General features: G+C 38.8%; 1 protein-coding gene and 1 pseudogene across 2 annotated transcripts in view; one reads left to right on the plus strand and one right to left on the minus strand.

Annotated features, from left to right (window-relative positions):
• Atad2b (ATPase family, AAA domain containing 2B) overlaps positions 1-21,775 on the minus strand; it is a 140,071-nt gene that overhangs the window by 110,953 nt on the left and 7,343 nt on the right. The window lies entirely within an intron of this gene.
• Positions 8,980-9,852, plus strand: LOC102021750 (annotated as a pseudogene).

The following is a 21,775-nucleotide window of genomic DNA, read 5'->3' on the forward strand; positions in this document are numbered from 1 at the left end:
CTGTCATCAGTAGCAATGTTATACACACTCAGCTGGTCCAATTGGTGTCTTCTGGGCTTCTCCAGTGTAAAATCACTATTGTCCCTTTATATTTGATTAGATATCAACCCAACAAAATTCACCAATATTCTGCTCCTGAACAAACCTTCATGCCACTAGTCTTAGCACTGACTACTAGCCATTATCAAACACCACTATGACATGACTAATTTTGTCATTTCTTCTATTCTTTTGATCTCTGTATTACTTTTTGTTTTTTTTTTTTTTGGTACCAGGAATTGAACTCACGACCTCCCGCTTGCCAGGTAGGCACTGTGCCACTGAGCTATGTCCCCAGCTTATTTTCAGTTTCTTGAGACAGGGTCTCTATGTGTAGTCCAGGTTGATCTTGAACTCACTACATAGTCCAGACTGGCCTTAAATTTGTGGTGATCCTGACACAGCTTCCCAAACACTGGGATTACAGGCATGACCAGCATATCCAGCATCCATATTACTTTAAAGAAGAGCTTTCACTTTCCTCTCATTGATTTATTCATTTATATTTATATAAGTGCCAGGCATGGTGGCACACATCTATAATTTCAGCATTTGAGAGGCTGAGTCAGGATGATTGCTCTGCGTTTGAGACCAGCCTGGGCTACATAATGAATTTAAGGTCAGCCTAAACTATATACTGAGGCCCTGTCTCTAAAAGGCAAAACAAAACAAAAGATAACAAAAATCTATACACACACACACACACACACACACACACACACACACACACACACATAGTTATTAGGTACTAGGGATGTAGTTCAGTGGTACGGCACATGTTTAGTATGCTTAAGACCCTGGGTTCAATCACAAAAAAAAAAAAAAAAAAAAGGGTTTTATCAAAATTTAAAAAAAAATTTAAAAAAAATATTTTTTTTTTTTTTTTTTTTTTTTTGAGACAGGGTCTCATCATATAGTTCAGCCAGGCATTGAACTCACTATGGTGCCCACGCTGGCCTTGAACTCATGGCAATCCTCCTCCCTCAGCCTCCCAAGTGCTGGGATTACAGGTGTGCACCACCATACCTGGCCAACAATATATGATTAAAGGTATCCAAATATATTCTGTAGAAATTAACATTTTCTTTGTAAGAACTTTTTGCCAAAAAGACCAATTTGTAATTTGTGCTTTAATACAATTTACCATGATGTAGTCTTAAAGCTAGCTGCAAGACTACACTGGTACTAAAAGGCACAAAAAGAAAAGCAATTAGAAATTCAAACAAGCACCAGGCGTGATGGTGCCTGTAATCTCAGCGCTCAGGAGGATCTTTAGAGTTTGAGGCCAGCCTGGGCTACATAGCAAGAAAAAAAAAAAAAAAAAGATATTCTTTACTCAATATGTAGTCTGTGAACCAACAACACAGTGTCATTGTCTCACTGGATATGGAGAACCTTAAGCTCTGCTCTCAGACTTACTTTAACAAGAGCCCCTGGTGATCCATGTGCACATCAGAGTTTGGAAAGCATTACTATATAACATTCAAAAAGCCGTGACTGAGAAAGCAGTATCATATGTTCTAAGCTAAGGTATATTTGTTACTACACAAATTAACATCTATAAATTATGTTACCTACCTATAAACTATTTTTCCTATCTACTTTGTGTGTGTGCATGTGTTAATAGGGATTGAACCCAGGGCCTCTGCATTAGGCTGCATCCCCAGCCCTTTTTTTAGTTTTTACTTTAGGACAGGATCTAACTAAATCATTAAATTGCTCAGGCTAGTCTTAAACGTATAATCCTCTTGTCTTAGTCTCCCAGAGTGCTAGGTTTGTAAGCGTACGCCACCATGCCTGGCTGACTATTCATGGGATTGAATCCAGGGTCTTGTGTCTGCTAGGGAAGTGTTATACCAATGAGCCACACCTCTGCCCAGGCCAGCATATTCCTTCTAATCAAATCCAAATGCTTATTGTTTAAGAGCCATTTCTTTCATGAAATCTTCTGGAAGAATTTAACTTACATTAGAATTTTCTCCCTGCTAGCTCCAACATTTATCCATTATTATTTCACAATCTTGTTTCACCAAGCTATCTATTTTCATGCTGCATCTGTAGGTACTAAAATTTCCTAAACTTTTTTTGGTGATTTGGGGGTTTTTGTTTTGTTTTGTTTTGTTTTTGAGACAGGGTCTCACTATGTAGTTCAGCCCACCCTTGAACTCATTATGTAGCAGAGGCTACACTCAAACTCATGCCTATCCTCCTGTCTCAGCCTTCTCAGTGCTGGGATTACAGGCACGCGCCACCATGCTCAGTTCAAACATATTTTGGAAACAAGTTCTATGTACACTGGAATTAAACATATATATATACATACTGTTATAGCTTGTGTCTAGATGTCCCCACAAAGCCTCATGTGGTCATAGGTGGGACTTTTCGGAGGTGGCTGTATCTAAAGTGTGTAATGCTGGGAACCAGGTTGTGTGATTACGGTATCAGTCCACTGATTGGTTCAGCATAGTTCTCGGAATGGATAATGGGAAGGCCCACCCTGGGTGTGAGTGCTACCTGCCCTATAGAATACAAGGGACAGAAAAAGAACTGCTGTTGTCACTTGCTGGCTGCTGCTTAGCTACTCTACTGCCTTCTACCCACTATGCACTGTTTCTCCTCTGTAATGCCCTTCTTCATGCCACCCTCTCTTAGAGCCAATCACTACAAACTGAAACCTCACAAACGGTGAGCTACAATAAACCTTATCCTTCTTTAACACTGAGTATCAAGTATTGTGTCTCAGCAATCAGGAAAGTCAGACACACACATGCAGAGTAAGTAATCTGAATACAGAATTCCTTGAATATCAATTTAACCGAATCGTATGTTTACTGGCCATTCTCATTTTAGCAGCTTTTTTCAGTTCTATTCAGAATTATCTCAAGCTATTTTCAACATACTACTTGAATCAGAAATCACCTCATCAGTCCAGAAATATAACCTGCTGAACCAGAATCTCTGGATAGAGAGCATTTTTAATGAGCACCTCTAAGTGATGCTTAGTACAGAAAAGTTGGAGGACCTCAAGCAAATTACATGCTTTGCATAAAATACAAGGCACACCATCCTCACTGCTGTACTACACGGGTATGGCATGTCTCTCACCATGAGAGTGTTTCAATCTCCATCTAGCTCCATGGCAGAGACCTCAGAATAAATAAACTGCAAAGGTTCCTTGTCCCCAAGAAATCTGGAGATTTAGGTGAAGCAAACAACCAAGAAGTAAGCAGGTACAAAATAATTACTTCAGCCCCATTTAATTAACTTCAAGCTTTGGGAAAGCTTTTATCTACAAACCTGATACTAATGATTCACCTGTAATAGGATGATTGTAATGCTCAACTTTTTCATCTTCAAAGCAGTCTACTACCTAGTTAAAATTAACCCTTTAAGGGAAAGCATTACTAGTTTCATAATGAACTTATTTCAGAGAGATTATGCAGTGTACCCACAGTCATGTAGCAATGTATGTCACAGTGATTATAATCCACAAGTAGGAAAGTTACCTCAAACCAAGGAAATAATTTCATGTAACAAAAGTTTACTGAGGACCTAGTATGAGGTAGCCAGGCATGGTGGCACATGCCTATAATCCCAGCACTCTTAAGAGGTTGAGCCAAGAGGATAACAAGTTCAAGCATAGCCTGCACAACTTAGAGAGACCCTGTCTCAAAATAAAAAATTTTAAAAAGGTTGGCATTGTAAATTCAATGTGGAGGCCCTAGGTTCCACACACCCCCAGTACCTAAAATAAATTTATTTTGTAACTATTTTACAAAGATATTTTGTAACAATAATAAAATACATGAAACAGAGGAACATAATACCAAGATAACTTCCAAGGCAAATATAATGGTAATAACATCAAATGCTACTGGAAATAAAAGTATAATAAAAAAATAAAGCCATTCCCACTGGATTGTTCTCCCTAAATTTTAACTTTTTTGTGTGGTTTGGTTTGGTATAGTTTTTTCAGACAGAGTCTTGCTATGTAACCCAAGCTGGCATCAAACTTAGTGATCCTCCTGCCCCTACCTCCCAAGTACTGGGATTGCAGGTGTGTGGCACCACACCTGGCTTACTTCAACTTCTAAAATAATTTCTTTGGGGATAGGGATATAGCTCAGCAGCACAGTGCCTGCCAGGCAAGAGCAAGGTTGTGAGTTTGAGTCCTGGTACCAAAAATAAAATAAAATATTTTTTTCACTTTGCAAAAATCATTTTTCCTTAAGTCTTACAGTTTCTTAAAACCATATGCATCAGCTAAAACAAATTCTGCCACAAATCTTGTAAAATTAGCCCCAAAAACCTTAGAGATGATTTTATGTTGCTGTGGATTTAACCTAAAGGCAGAAAGAATAAATCCAAGTATAGCATCTGAAATTCAGGGGATAATCAAGATGAGTAAGTGGTGAGTAGCAGCAAAATCCAGCCTCTCTGGGATCCATAATCCAAACAATGGAAAATAACTTAGGGGAGAAAAAAAAGAAAAAAAGTAGATTGCTAGGAACTGGGGATGCATGGACAGAAAATTTTAAAGCTACAACTGTTTGACAGACAGACCACAGTGCAAAGAAGGAAGCAAAACATCCTGGATACTCTCCCCAGCTTCCAGCTCGTGGAGCACAGCGAGGGGAGCCCAGCTCTGCAGAAGTAAGGTGAGCATCTGTGAGGCTTCAGGGAAGAACAATGGTGGCAGACTGGGCCAGTGACACAGAGTCCAGCGGGAGCCAGCAGCTATTGTGATCTGCAGGAACAGCAAGGAGTTACACTTCCAGGGGAATCCCTCCACATGGCAGGTAACAGCTGAATAAAAATCCCAGCACACACTGCTAGAGACTGCTTACTTAGGCACAATTCCAGGATGGGGATAACTGTTTGAATCTAGGGCTCAGAACAACTGGGGATGGCTTCACTTCAGGATTCTCAGTACTACCATCCCATAGTGATTGGGTGAGAGTCACAGGAGACCACTGTGGACAGGGAGCAGCTGGAAAGAGACAGACACACTGAGGGAGTTTGAATTTCAGCCAGAAAGGACACATGCCTTGGTCCCTGCAGTGGGAGTCCAGCCCCAGCTTGAGTTGCACTGGGTTTAAAAGTGTTGGCATTGAGTACTTGAGCCCTGACCCTACTGCCTGCAACCAGCACAGATCTAGGACCTTATTGCCTGCCTTATCTACAGGAGTGAGCAGGGACACACCTGGGTTTGGGCAATGTCACAGCCTGGTATAAATAACAAAGGCCTCTGTAGCAGGGTTACCTTACAAGTCCAAAGCCACAAGGCTAGGCAGAGAAAACTGGATTCTAAAATTGCAGATCCAGGAACAGAACCACTCATTCAAAAACACATTGAGGCCGGACATGGTGGTGCATGCCGGTAATCCCAGCACTCAGGTGGCTGAGGCAGGAGGATCACTGTGAGTTCAAGGCCAGCCTGAATAGCACAGTGAAACCCTGCCTCAAAAAAGACAAAAAAAAACTGAAAAAAAAAATTTTATCTGTTTTCGGACTTTTCATTTCCTCTTTCCTCTTCACTGGTTCCTTGGGGTTCAGGGAATTTTCCATTGTACTTCTTTCATGGTTTTCTTCCACTTATTTCATTTTTTTTTCTTTTGCCCTTCTCTTTTTCTTTTTATTAGTTTCTTTTACTTTTTTCTTATCTTTAAACTCCATATTATTGCTTTGTTTTTCTTCTTTCCTCCCTTTTTTTTATCTATTTCAAGTTTTTATCTGTTGCCTTTATCAAATTCTATAAATACCCTTCTATTCTTTAACAGTATCCTTTCTTTTACTTCTCTCTCCTCCTTTTCCTTTCCCATTATTCAATTTTTCAAATTTTTCCTTTTGCATTCTATCATTTCCAACTCCCTATCTTTAACAGCACAACCATTAAGCTTTATTAGTATTTAGATAGTTAACTGTTATCACTGTTGAATTCCTTTTATCATTACTAGAAGTAGAGTTGTTGCAATAGTGCATGTTTGCTAAATGTCATAGTATCAGGGATGTCTTAGTATTTATCCTTAAATGTGGATTTCTTGCCAGGTATGGTGGCACACGCCTGTAATCCCAGCACTTGGGAGGCTGAGGCAAGATTGCTGCAAGTTTGAGGCCACCCTGAACTACACTGCAAGAAGCAAGACCCTACCCCAAAAAAACTCAAAAAAGTAACAATAAATAAATGCAGATTTTTTTTGGTTTTGTTAGAGCCGATATACTATTAGGTCTTATGGTATGTCAATATCTAATTTGTCTTGGAAAATATTACTGTTGCCTGACATTTCAAGGGTTGCATTACTGTTGCTATTAATGAGTTTTCTCTGAATGCCAACATCCAGATTACCTTTGTGACATTAACAATATTGGGATCCACTCCCAGAGAAATATGTATCAGGTCATTGCACTGCATCCTTCCCTCCTTCCTAAATTAACAGAGATGTCTGGATCTTGGGGCAGAGGCTGAGGATTGTAGTTAGTCAAACCCACAGTAGAACACTGAAAAGCAGACTACTAAATGAATCTCCACGCTGGCAACCAGTCTTTGCACTATGAACCCCCACAAACCTAAACAGAAAATAAACAAAAAATAACAGAAACATGAGAAGACAATACAACAAACTGTCTCCCATAACTCCCAACTACCCCCCACCACACTGATCCTGGGAGTATCAAAGGACAAGAAAACAAAAGCCACATTCCAAAATTATTCCAAAGGACAAAAGACAAAATTAAAAACAGAGCAATGAGGTACTCAGTAGGAATTACAGAAGATATAACTAAACAGATAATGGAAGCATTAAACACAATGATCAAATTAAAAACAAAGGCCCTCGGGAAGCTGAGGTAGGAGAATCACCCCTTCAAGCCCAGCCTGGGCTACACAGTGAGTTCAAGGCCAGCCTGAACTACATAGCAAGACTTTGTCTCAAAAAACCAAAAAAAAAATAAAATAAAATAAAAGAGAGAGAGAGAGAGAGAGAGAGAAAGAAAAGATTAGGGAGCTTACAAAAAATACTAATAAAAAGCCAATTGACCTAAACAAAATGACACAAACATGAATGACCAGGATAGGAAAGAATTAGTCCATGAAAAGGCTCCAAGCAGAAATAAAAGAGATTAAAAATTATATTAAAAGAATGGGCAGCAGAAGTAAAATACATGAAAACAGAATATTAGAATTAGAAGATAAGGATGTTTTCAAAGACAAATTACTAAGAGAATGATCTTAAAAACAACAAGAAAGGGCCAGGGGTATAGCTCAGTGGCACAAGTGCCTGCTTGGTAAGCATAAGGTCCTGAGTTTGATTCCCAGTACCAAAAAATAATAATAATAATAAGTTCAGTAAAACAACAAGAGGCAAGTGTAATGGCACAGACCTGTAGTCCCTGTACTCCAGAGGCTGAAGCAGGAGGATCACTGTGAGATCAAGAAAGCCACACTGGACCACATAGTGAGACCCTGTCTCAAAAAACAGAGTAGGGGCTGGGGATCTGGCTCAGCGGCACAGTGCCTGCCTGGCAAATGGGAGGTCGTGAGTTCAATTCCTGGTACCGGAAAACAAACAAACCAAAAAAAAAGTAGGCAGACAGACAGACGTAAAGAAAGGATCCAATATCTGCTAGATGATACAAAGACTAATATGAGATTAACCGGAATAAGTGAAAAATCAGCAGACAGCACAAAGGGCATTTAAAACCCTATTTACAAACGTAACAGCAGGAAACTTTCCAAATATAGGGAAAGAATTAAATGTACAAATGAATGAGGCATACAGAACCTGAAAGCGCCACAATCAAGAGATAACTTCTCCACATCACACTGCAGTTCAACACAGACAGAATCTTTAAAAGCTGCTAAAGAAAAGCAACAAATCACTTATAAAGGTAAATCCATTAGAATTATAGCAGACTTAACAATCAGACCTTAAAAGCCAAGAGAGCTTGGAGGGGAATGTTTCAAGCCCTAAAAGATAACTCCCAACTCAGACTTCTATAGCCTAGAAAAAAAATTTTTCACTGAAATCTTGCAGTGACTATTTATTAATCTTGAAATCTTACTGCCTTTCAACTTTATATAAGAATTAAGGGAAAAATAAGAATTAAGAGTAGTATATATCACATGATCAGGAAAATGAAGGGTGTTACCGTCACTGTCATGGCCACATGTCTATAAACAGGTCTTCTGTAAACCTGTAGTCTTAGAACCTCTGGGAGTGCTTAATATATGTTGGCTTCCCATAAATTCTTTTGTATGAAAAAATAAAACAAAATTTCACAATCAAATACTGTGATAAGAGAATAATAGTAGTTATTACACTGTTATCATCTTCAAAGTAGTTACTCTAAATATAAGACATAAACCAAAAAGATCCTTACAAAACAGAAACAGTAACACAAATCTTTCTTTTCAAGGAACTAAGATAAACTAGTAGTGTAAATGAAACCACTTAACATATACATTGAAATATTTTTAAAATAATTAGCCTTGAAATTTTTCCTTCAATACTGATGGAGAAATAGGTATTTCCATGGAAAAAAGTACCACCAGAAATCTATGACCAACAAACTAGCACTCCAAAAATTCTCAAAGATATACTAGAAAGAGACAATGAAATCAACAATGTCAAAAAAAAAATCTAATAGAATGAAAACACCAGGCAGGGTGGGTAGTTAAGCAGAAAGGAGAAAGAAAAAGGTGGAGAAGGAGAGAGGGAGCGAGGGAGAGGGAGAGAGGGAAAGGGAGAGAGGGAGAGGGAGATAGGGAGAGGGAGACGGAGAGGGAGAGGGAGAGGGAGAAGAGGCAGAGGAGGGCAGGGGAGGGGAGGGGAAGGGAGAGGGGGAGAAGAGAGGGTAGGAGAGGGGAGAGGGGAGAGGACAGAGGGCAGAGGAGAGAAGAGAAAGGAGAGGGAGAGGGAGAATGAATCAGCAACAGGAAAATAAAGCAATGATACAGGTAAGTCAATACCTTTCAGTAACATCTCTCAAAGTGAATGCCTTCAATTCCCCAAGCAAAACACACAAGTTGGCAGAATGAAGGAAGCAACAAAACTCAATGATAATGCAGTATACAAGAAACACATTTAATCCAAAAAGAAATTCATAGGTTAAAAAAATCAAAGGATGAATGGCTACTGTGTTCACTCTTGCATGGTGACCCACCCTCACTTTGCAGGGTGCACTTCTTTTTCTACATTTATTTGGCCCAAAATCGCTCTGCAGAGCCTGTTTCTTCTCTTACCTTCAACAAAAATTCACTACCATTAAAAAATAAAAATCACTCTTTCAGCCACCTCTCCATGCCACCATAATGGTGCACATGAATGTCCTGGCTGCTGCTCTCACAAGCATCAATATGCCGAAAAGACAGGCAAACACCAGGGTCCTTATTAGGCTGTGCTCCAAAGTCATGTCCGCTTTCTAACTGTGGTGATGAAGCATGGTTACACTGGCAAACTTGAAATCACTGATAATCACAGGGCTGGAGAAATTGTTGTAAACCTCCCAGGCAGGTTAAACAAGTGTGGAGTGATCAGCCCAAGGTTTGATGTGCAGCCAAAAGACCTGGAAAAATGGCAGAATAATCTGTTCCCATCCCATCCCATCCCATCAGTTTGGTTTCATGGTATTGACAATCTCAGCTGGCATTATGGACCATGAAAAAACACAACAAAAACACACAAGATGAAAAATCCTGGGATTCTTTTTCTAGGGATGTAAAACATATGAATAAAATGCCTCAGTGGGAAAAAAATTTTTTTAATTTTAAAAAATAAAATAAAAGGATAGAAAACAATATTCCATGAAATAGGAACCCAGAAAAAAAGCAGAAGTAGCTATTCTAATTTTAGACAAAGTTGCTGGGTGTGGTGGTATACGCCTATAATACAAGAACTCACCTGTAATACCAGAACTTGGGAGGCTGAGGCCAGAGGACTATAGAGAGTTCAAGGTTAGTGTGAACTGCAAAGTAAAACCCTGCCTCAAAAAACCTAATTAATTAATTACAAGGGGCTGGGGATATAGGTCAGCTGCACAGCGCCTACCTGACAAGCTTGAGGCCCTGAGTTCGATTCCCAGTACCAAAAAAAAAAAAAAGATTCAGTGGCAGAAAACCTAATTAATTAATTACAATAATAATTTTAGGATTTGGGGAGGTGTTGAGACAGGGTTTCACTATGCAGTTCAGGCTGGCCTTGTACTTACTTTGTAGCCCAGACTGGCCTCAAACTTGTAGCAATCCTCCTGTCTCAACCTCCCAAGTACTGGGATTACACACATGTACCACCACGCCCAGCTAATAATAATTTTAGACAAAGTGGATTTCAAGCCAAGTCTGATCAGAAGATACAAAGATAGTTAGAACATGTAAAGGAACAATTCAACAGGAAAACATCTATGCACCAAACACTTGCACATTCAACTTCATAAAACCAACACTATTAGACATTAAAAAAAAATCAGATAAACACCAACAAAATTATAATGGCAGACCTCAATACCTTACTGTCACAAATAAATCACTAGACAAAAATAAATAAATAAATAAATACCAGAGTTGAACCAAACCTACAAACAACTTGGTGAAAGATTATTCACATAGAGTTCTACCATAATACACATTCTCACAGCACACAGTACTTCTCCAAAGTAGACCATGTGCTAGCCCATAAAGCAAGCTTACCTAACTGCAAAAGAATCAAAATAGGAACCTGCACCAGGCACGGTGGCACAGGCCTGTAATCCAAGCACTCAGGAGGCTGAGGCAGGAGGACTGACTGCTTCAAGTACACAGCCAACCTGGGCTACATAATAAGTTCAAGGTTAGCCTGAACTACATAGCAAGACCCTATCTCAAAAAGAAAAAAAGCATGTACATTATCAGATCACAATGCAATGAAACAAACAAAAATAACAAGAGAAATCACAGAAATTCTGCAAATGCATGGAATCTAAATAATACTATCTTACATAGCCAGTAGGAGCCGGCATGATGACACACGCCTGTAATCTAAGCACTTGAGAGGCTGACGGGGCAGGAGCACTGTGAGTTGAGGCCAGCTAGATAAGTGAGTTCAAGGCCAGCCTGCACTATGTAGTGAGACTCTGTCTCAAACAAAACAAAACAAATCAATAGGTCACAAAAAAAATTACGTAATAGAATCAGACCATAATGAAAGCAGTCGTAAGAGAGAAGTTTACCATAGCTGTGAATGCCCATACCAGAAAAATACAATGATCTCAAATAAGAAACCTAAAGAAGACACCTTCAAGTCCTAGAAAAACAAGAACAATCCTAATCCAAAGTTATTATTAGAAAATTATAAAAATCACAGCAGAAATTAATGAAATTGAGCTAAACAGCAGAATCAATGACTCACCCAGCTGCTACTTTAACAGAATAAAAAGACAAATCCCTAGCCAATATTACCAAATATATATATATTTATATGACCCAAATGAAATTAGAAATGAAAAAGCTGAAATCAAAATGGATGTTGACAAAACCCAGAAGATCATTAGTAACTACTTTGAGAATCTGTACTCTAATAAAATGAAGAATTTGGCCAGGCATAGTGATGCATGTCTGTAGTCCCAGTACTTGCAAGGCTGAGGCAGGAAGACTGCCACAGGTTTGAGGCCAGCCTGGGATACAAGGTGAGGCCCCGCCTCAAAACACCAAAAAAATTTTAAAATTTAAAAAATTAAAAATGAAATGCAGAACTGAAAAGAAATGAATAGATTCCTAGGTACATATGAACTAGCAAAGCTGAACCAAGAAAATATAAAAATCTTGAATAATCCATTATCAGACAGTGAAATTAAAGAATAAAAACTACCATTTAAAAGGAACCCAGACCACAGTGGATTCACTACTGAATCCTACAAAAACTTTACAGGACGTCAAATGTCAATTCTCCTCAAAATTAATGAAACTCAAATTCAAGGCTGGCCTGCACTATGTAGCAAGAGCCTGTCTCTAAAGAACCAGGAGGGCTCCCAGAATCATTCCTGGAATCTAGCATTACCCTGATTCCAACACCAGAGAAGAAACAACCAAAAAAAGAGAACTACAGGCCAATTTCACTAATGAATATACCTTCAAAATTCCTTAACAGGCTGGGCATGGTGACACACACCTGTAATCCCAGCACTCAGAAAACAAAACCAAGGACAAAAGCCACATGATCATCTCAATTGATACAGAAAAAGCCTTTGACAAAATCCAACATCCATTCATGATTTTTTCTGGGGCCGGGAGAGGAGGGGAGACAGGGTCTTGCTATGCAGTTCAGGCTGGCCTTGAGCTCACTTTGTAGCCCAGGCTGTCCTCAAATTCACAAGGATCCTCCTGCCTCAGCCTCCCGAGTGCTGGAATTACAGGTGTGCTGTGCGACACCACACTCCGCCCCATTCATGATTTAAAAAAAAAACTGAAAAAGGTAATGAAAAAATCTTATCTCAATCTGATAAAACCCACTCATGACAAAACAATAACCAACATCATATTTAATGAAAAGAAGCTGAAATTGTTCCCTCTAAATCAAGAACAAACTGGGTATCGGGCATGGTGCTTCCTACTGGTATTCCCAGCACTAGGGAGGCTGAGGCAGGAGGATTGCTGAACTCTAGGCCAGTCTGGACCACACAGTGAGTTCAAGTCTGGCTTGCGCTACACAGCGAGAACCCATCTCAAGAAACCAAAAAAAAAAAAAAAAAAAAAAAAAAAAAAAAAAGACAATTAAGCAAGATGTAACCCCAGACTTCCAGCTCACCAAAGACAAACAAGGGATAATGAGAGGGTAATGAGGTGGAACAATTTGAAAGCCACCCATCTAGACTCTCTGAAGTGGTAACAGCAGAAGTAACAAAGCAGATAACTGAGGTGCTAGGAAGAAAAAAAATCAAATCAGAAATAATGTCTCAGATTACTAGACATGGTGACCATAATGAAAGACATGTGACTCTAGAGGAGATACAGATTTTTTAAAAAGCTTATGAAAATGATGGGAACCATGAACACCAAGCATAGGGAAAAAATGGAATCCATGAAACAGATTCAAACCTATCCCCAGAAGATGAAAAAATTCCATTGAAAGTATGAGCAGCAGAATGAGCCAATGTGAAGATAGAATACCAGATCTAGAAAACAGAATTGTAGTTAGTGATCATGAAAAGAAAGATTTCTTAAAAATTGCAAGGGACAATTAAAAATTAATCTAGCATCTGCTAGGTGATGCAAAGAACAATAACATTTTTCTAACAATGTCACTGAAGCCTCTTTACAGGCTCTGGCTATTAAATAAAAGTAAGAGGGCTAGCGATACAGCTCAGCAGCACAAGCACCTGCATAGCAAGTGCAAGGTCCCAAGTTTGATTCCCAGTACCAATAAATAAATAAATAAATAAATAAATGTAAGGGTCCTATCCTGAGGGCCAACAACCAGATATCAAGATGGCTATTTCCAGATATGATTATCTATGGTTAACTTCCATCAAAGAGCACCTTAGGAGAAAGGCTGGCCCCCTTAAGTTGGAGGAACAGAAAAATCACTCCTATTCTCATTGGCCAAATTCTACTAAATACTTAGGATGGACACCCCCAAATAATGTATACAAACAATAACTTTACAGGCCAAAGATTAGTTTGCAATAAACTGGTTTAATCGCCCCACAATTAGATGGGAAGCACCCAGTGATACTCATAGGTCCTGTGGAACCAATTTATAGTCCTGGCTACCCCCTGCATGAATGGGGAGATGCATGCTGGGATTCGCATGGTTAAAAGGCAGAAGGGTCAAAAGTATTGACAAACCTGTAAACTTGCCCCACCTATGGCATCGATGGTCTAGAAGTGTGCTTCACTGGTATGATCATTTGACTTCTTTGTTTTGTGGGGGGGACAGTTGAGACAGGGTCTCACTCTGCAGTTCAGGCTGGCCTTGACCTCACTATGTAGCCCAAGCTGGCCTGAAACTCACAGTGATCCTCCTGCCTCAGTCTCGCAAGTGCTGGGATTATAGGCATGGGTCACCACGCAGAGGCTTTGGCTTCTATCTTTATCCCTTCCCTAGGGTTACAGGATGTCATGCAACACATTGAGGCCTTAACTAACTATATTCAGCGAGCCTTAAATGACAGCACACCTGGTATCACTCTCCTGAATAAAGAAGTAAAATTAGCCACACATGGTGGTGCATGCCTGTAATCCCAGCACTTGGGAGGCTGAGGCAGGAGGATATTTGCAAGTTCAAGACTAGCCTGGGCTACAAAGTGAGCGCAAGGCCAGCCTGAACTGCATAGCAAGACCCTGTCTCAAAAAGACAAAAAAAAGAAGTAAAATTAATGAGGCAAGCCGTCATCCAAAATTGGATGGCACGATACTTTCTAACAGCAGCAGAAGGGGGTACTCGTACAATTACAAAAGCTGAATGTTGTGTGTACATTCCTGATCCTTCTGCTAATATCTCAATAGCTGTTCAAGATATCAGATGATAGGTTAATGACATGTCAGATTCTGAAATTCCCTGGACCTTCTCCTTATCCTCTTTATAGAAAGCTATTACTGGCTCCTCCTGGTGGAAACCTTTTTATTGGCTATACTCATAACTATCCTGTTGATTTTATTATTTGGGCCATGCATACTTGTTTCTTTGGTCTTGTCTCCTCCAGACATAAAGTTGTACATCTACCCAAGACAAGAACACCTGACGACTATCAAGGGCCTTTAGCTAAACCCTCTGTGAAGTATCTCTGACTGCCAATCACAACTACAACCTTCTTCAGCTGGAAGCAGCCAGCTCAGTCTTCCCCCTTTGTTAGGCATACTTCTTGGGGTGGGGAGGTTATAGACAAGTAGGTAGAAATATTGTAGGCAGTCAGATTGGGCTGGGTCTTTAAGTGGTCAATACAGAAGAAAACTGTGGCTGGAGACTATTCACCAAAGGCCAGACTTCAGGGAAAAAAGAATTACTCACTCAAGTACTTCCCCTAGGAATTAACAGCAGTGATTGATATATCTAACTAGGCATCTATCGCCTTGCGGGGGGAGGACCAAACCTCCTTAATCCACCCCTTCCAGGTAAGTCCTTATCTATCCCATGTGCACTTGTTATGTGACTTGCTTCCCAATTTGATCCCCATTTAATCAATATTACCCAAGCCACTATACTTGTTGTAACCTTACTTGTTCACTATAGTCTTGTCCCACCTCATACCCACTTTGTGATTTCCCATTGGATCAATATTACCTAAGTGACTATACTTTGTAATTTTATTGATTAATTATAGTTCTGTCCCACCTTGCCTTACCTCTTTTTGCTCAAATAAACACCCTTGAGAAGCAGGGTTGGTGGGCAGCCCACTTTCTGGCCCCCTTCTGTCCCTCTCAGGGAAAAGCTTTCTTTCTCTCAATAAATTCTTCCTGAAGAAGAAGAACAAGCAGAAGAAGGAGAAGAAGCAGGAGGAGGAGAAGGAGGAGGAGGAAGGAGAAGGGGAAGGAGGAGGATGAGAAGAAGAATAAGGGGAGGAGGAGGAGGAAGAGGAAGAGGAATAAGATGATGATGATAAGGTAGATAATTGTCAATGAAAAAGCAGGAGATAAAAGAACATAAAAAAAAACACGTTCACAGAAGTGATGGCACAAAACTTCCCAAGAAGGGAAAAAGAATGTGACATACAGTGAATGAGAAATGTAGAATTCCAATTAGCCATGATCAAAAAAAATCTACCCCAAGGCATATAATAGTAAAGATTCTACAAATTCAACACAAGAACACAATATTAAAAGCTATTAGAAGAAAAAAAAAATCATCAATCAAGGAAAACCCATCAGAATCACAGAAGACTTCTCAACACAAACTATCAAGTCAAGGAGAGGATAGAGTGAAGTATTTCAATCCCTAAAAGGAAACAACTTCCAATGAAGATTGATGTATTCCACAAAACTATCTTTCAAAATTGATGGTGACATAAGATACTTCCATGATAAAGAACACCTGAGGAAATTAATGACCACCAAATGAAACCAGCACTCCAAAATGTTCTGAAGGACATTCTAGAAAGAGATAATGAGGCATTCAACTCTACGAATCCCAAGAGAATGAATCCACCAGGCAAGGCAAACAATTATACAGAAGGGGGAAAAAAGGAGCCAAGAACAGGAAAATAACATGAGAAGGATAAGTCAATACATATCAGTTATAACCATCAAGGTAAAATGTCTCAATTCACCAATCAAAAGTAACAGACTGGCAGAATGGATCAAGAAGCAAGATCCAACAATATGCTGCATACAAGAAACACATTTAATTTGAAAAGAAATTCACAGACTGAAAGTCAAAGGATAGAAAGCAATACTCCATGTGACAGGAACTTGGAAGAAAGGAGGAGCAGCTATTCTACTTGCAGACAAAGTGGATTTCAAGCCAAAAAAGGTAACTACATCCTTGTACAGGGAACAATCCAAGAGGAAGAGATAACAATCATAAATACACATGCACCAAATCCCAGTGCACCCATCTCTATAAAACAAAATATATTAACAGACATGAAAAATTAAATAAGCACTAGTAAAACTGTAATGGGGGACGTCAATATATCACTGCACAAATAGATCAACTACACAAAAAAATCAATAGTGAAATATTAGAACTGATCCAAACTTTTGAATGAACAGACTTAGATGTATACAGTGCTCCACCCCATAACATCAGAACACACAATCTTTTTAGCTGCATATGGGATATTCTCCAAAATAGATCACATACTAATTCATAGAACATGCTTAAGTAAATGCAAAGGGACTGAAATTATCCCATGCATATTATCAGACCATTGTGCAATGAAATTGGAAACCAATGCCAAACCACAAAAAATTCACAAACATATGGAAATTAAATAACACCCTCCTGAACAACTGATGGGTCAAAAATGAAATTAAAGAGGAAATTACAGTTTCTACAATTAAACTATAATATAAATACAATACACTGGCATTTATGGGATGCAATGAAAGCAGTCCTATAAGAAAAATTTATAGCTGTGAATTCTCCTATCAGAAAAACAGTGAGCTCAAATAACAACCTAATACTGAACCTCTAGCTTCTAGAAAAAGAAGAGCAAGTCAAACCCAAAGCTCACAAGGAAGGAAAGTATAAAGCTCAGAACAGAAATGAACACAATGGAGACTAAGAAAATAATGCAAAGAATCAATGAATCAAAGAGTTGGTTCTTTTGAAAGATTAAAATTGACAAACTCCTAGCCAACCTTATCAAAAAAAGGAAAGAAGGAAGGGCCGGGGATATAGCTCAGAGGCATAAGCGCCTGCCTGGCAAGCACAAGGTCTCAAGTTCAATTCCCAGTACCAAAAAAATAAATAAATAAATAAAATAAAATAAAATGGCATTTGACATACCACTTCTAGTAACAAAAAAGGGAAAGAAAAGTCTCAAATCCATGCAATAAAGAATGAAAATGATGAAATCACAACAGATCCTGCAGAAATTCAGAAGACCATCAATACCTACTTTGAGAACCTGTATTCTGGTAAGATGGAAAGCACAGAAGCACAGACAGATCCCTAGATACATATGAATTACCAAAGCTAAATCGAGACAATGTAACAACTCTATATAACCCAGTATCTGTCAATGAGATTGAAGATGTTTTTTAAAAACTACCAACAAAGAAAAGCCTAGGCCCAGGTAGAGTCACTGGTAAATTCTACAAGAAATTTAGCTGCTGTTGTTGTTTTTTTTTTTTGGCTTTTTCTCCGGTACCGGGAACCAAACTCATGACCTTGCGCTTGCCAGGCAGGCGCTTTTGCCACTGAGCTAAATCCCCAGCCCCTCTACAAGAAATTTAGAGAAGACCTAACACCGCTACTTCTCAAACTCTTTAATGAAATTGAAAGGGAAACAATACTTCCAAATTCATTCCTGGAAGCAAGCATTACCCTGATACCAAAACTGGAGAGGGACCCAACTAAGAAAGAGAACTACAGGCCAATCACCCTAATGAACACAGATGCAAAAATCCTCAATAAGGTACTAGCAAACAGAATGCAGCAAATCATCAAGAAGATTATACACCATGACCAAGTGGGATTCATCCCAAGGCTGCAGGGATGGATGGTTCAACATACATAAATCAATAAATATAATACATCATATCAACAGTCTCAAGGACAAAAATCATATGATCTTCCCTGTGCTCCCCCCAAAAAATCATATGATCATCTCGATACAGAAAAAGCTTTTAACAAAGTCCAGCACCCATTCATGATAAAAACCCTATAGAAAACTGAAATAGATGGTCTTTATCTCGATTCAGTGAAAGCCTTCTATGACAAACCAACAGCCAACATCATACTAAATGGACAAAAACTGAAAGCTTTCACTCTAAAATCAGGAACAACACAGGGATATACAGTGTCACCACTCTTATTCAACATAGCTCTGGAAACATTAGCCAGAGCAAGAAAAAGAAATAAAAGGAATAAGGGTAGGAAAGGAAGAAATTAAATTATCATTATTTGCTGATAACATGATACTCTATATAGAAGACCCCAAAAAGTTCACCAAAAGACTTCTAGATTTAATAACCAAATTCAGTGTTCAAATGGGAAGAGGAACAAGGAGAAGGGGAAAAAAGGGAAAAGTAAAAAACTTGAGAATAAAAGAAAAAAATGGAAACAAAACTTTTGTAAATGGGGAACAGAGGAGAGGTTAAGGGAGGGTAGGGCAATGGGAAAAAAGAAACAGGTTTTATCATGTACAAGTATAAATTCTCTATGTTGAATGTGATCATTATGTATATCTAAAATGTACCAATAAAATCTGACTGAAGAAAAAAAATTTTAAATAACCAAATTCAGTAGCATAGCTGGATACAAAGTTAACACTCAAAAGTCAACAGTGCTGGTATGCTGGCACACACCTGTAATCTAAGCACTCAGGAGGCTATGGCAGGAGGACTGCTGTGAGTTCAAGGCCAGCCTGGTCTACAAAGTGAGTTCAAGGAGCTTGAACTACACAGTGAAACCCTGTCTCAAAAGGACCAAAAAAAAAAAAAAAGTTATTTCTACACACAAATAACAAACTCACTGAGAGAAAAATTAAGGAAACCACCCCTTCCACAATAGCATTCAAAAAAATGAAATACCTAGGAATCAGTGTCACAAAGTAAAAAAAACCCCTAGAGTTGAAAAAGGAGGCCTACGAAGATATCAGAAAATGGAAAGATCTCCCTTGTTCCAGGATAGGAAGAACCAATATAGTGAAAATGGGCATAATTCCAAAATTGTTATACAGATTTAATGTAATCCCAATGAAAAGACCAATAGCATATTTCACAAAATTAGAGAAAACAATCCTCAAATTCATTTGGAACTAAAAGAAACCTAGAATAGCAAAAGTAATTTTGGGAAAATTAGGCAGGGAACATCACAATCCCCTGACTTGAAATTATACCATAAAGCTACCGTGATTAAAAACAGCATGGTATTGAGGGAAAAAAAAAAAAAATGAAGGATCAGTGGAGCAGATTAGAAGATGCAGAAACAATTCTAAATACACTCAGCCACCTTATTTTTGAAAATGGGGCCAAACACCTTCACTGAGAGAAAGACAGCCTCCTTAATAAATGGTGCTGTGAAAACTGGCTTTCCCATGCCAAAGATTAAAACTAGACTGATATCTTTCTCCATGTACTAAATTAAAATTGAAATGGATCAAAGATCCAAATTTTAAAACAGAAACACTAAATCTGCTGAAAGAAGTTAGAATTTTGGGGGGGATGAGATGTTGAGAAAGTGTCTCACTATGTAGTTAGGCTAGCCCTGAACTCACTACGTAGCCCAGGCTGGCCTCAAACTCCCAGTAATCCTCCTGCTTCAGCCTCAGCCTCAAGTGCTGGGATTACAGGTGTGCACCACCACACTTGGCATGAGCAGGTAGAATTCTTGAAGATATTTATCAATAAAACTCCGATCTATACTGGAACTATCACAAAGAATCAACTGGGACCTCATCTTTTTAAAAAGCTTTTATAAAACAAACCAACAACAGAGTAAAGAGACAACCCACAATGTGGGAAAAAATTTTTGCCAGTTGTTCCTCAAAGGACTAATATCCAGAATACATACACAACTCAAAAAAATCAGACACCCACCCAAATCGAAAAATGAGGATGTGAAATGAATAGACACTTCTCAGATGAAGTAGAAACAGCAGATAAATATATGAGAAAACATTCAACATTACTGGTCATTCCCAAGATGCAAAGTAAAACAACACTGAGATTCCATTTCACCCAGAATGGCTGTTCTCAAGAAATCTACCAGTAATAAATGCTGGCAGGGATATGGGAAAAAGGTACAGTTCATCAGTGTTGACAGGAGTGTAGACTGGTGCAACCAATGTGGAAATCAGTGTGGAGAGTCCTCAAAAAACTAAAACTACAGGTTCCATTTGACCCAGCTATTCCTCTCCTTGGTATCTTCCTGAAAGAATTAAAAGCACCATACCACAGCAATATGCACACCCATGTTTATAGAAGCACAGTTTGTAACAGCCAAACCTTGGAAATAGCCCAAATGCCCATCAACTAAGGAATGAAAAAGAAGATGTGGTTTTTATATACGATGGAGTACTATTCTGACATTCCTAGGTAAATGGATGCCCCTTGAAACCACACTCTTAAGTGAAATAAATCAGATATACATGTGTAAATAGTGCATTGTTTCTCTGGTGTGAGAAACTGAGAGTGTAAATAAGGACCAAAATGTATATTAGCTATTATGAAATAGGAAGAAAATGGCCGGATGGGGAAGGGAACCAAGGAAGGGCATATGAGGAATGGAAAGAAGGGAAAAGTAAAAACAAAAAGTGAGAAAAAAAAGGAAAAATGGAAACAAAGCTTTTGTAAATGGGGAGGGGAAGACAAGTTGAAGGCAGGATTGAGAAATGGGGAAAAAAATAAGTTTTACATATACAGGTACATATTCTCTATGATGAATGCAATTGTCATGTATATCTAAAATGTACCAATAAAATCTGATTGAAGAAAAAAACTAAAACTAGAGGTTCTATAGAACCTAGATATTCCCCTTCTTGGTATCTTCATGAAAGAATTAAAAGCATCACACCACAGCAACATAAGCACACCCATGTATATACTGGCACACTGTAATAGCTAAATCTTGGAAACAGCCCAAGTGTCCATCAACTGGTGAATGGATAAAAAGATGTTTTTTATACAAGGGAATACTATTCTCCCCTAAAGAAGGGTAAGTAGACATTCCTAGGTAAATGATTACACCTTGAAACATTCCTAGGTAAATGGTTATACCCTGAGACCATACTCTTAGGTGAAACTGGACACATATGTTCACCACATTGTTAGCTAAACTGGTGGCTCACACCTGCAATCCAAGCACTTGGGAAGTTGAGGCAGGAGGATCACTGTGAGTTTGAAGCCAGCCTGGGCTACATAGTAAGTTCAAGTCCAGCCTGAACTACATAGTGAAACGCTGTCTCAAAATTTAAAAAAAACGAAGGGAAGCAGTGTTGAAGGGAGGGGAGGGGAATGGGGATAAAAAAAGAAGATATATCATGTACAAGTTCAAATTTCTACAGTGAATTTTATCATTATATTTAAAATGTACCATTAATTTTTTTAAAAAAAATAAAGCTGGGCGTGGTGCCACACGCCTGTAATCCCAGCACTCAGAGG

This window comes from Chinchilla lanigera, unplaced genomic scaffold (genome assembly GCF_000276665.1).
Source record: "Chinchilla lanigera isolate Chin_1 unplaced genomic scaffold, ChiLan1.0 scaffold00068, whole genome shotgun sequence".
Classification (NCBI taxonomy): Eukaryota; Metazoa; Chordata; class Mammalia; order Rodentia; family Chinchillidae; genus Chinchilla; species Chinchilla lanigera.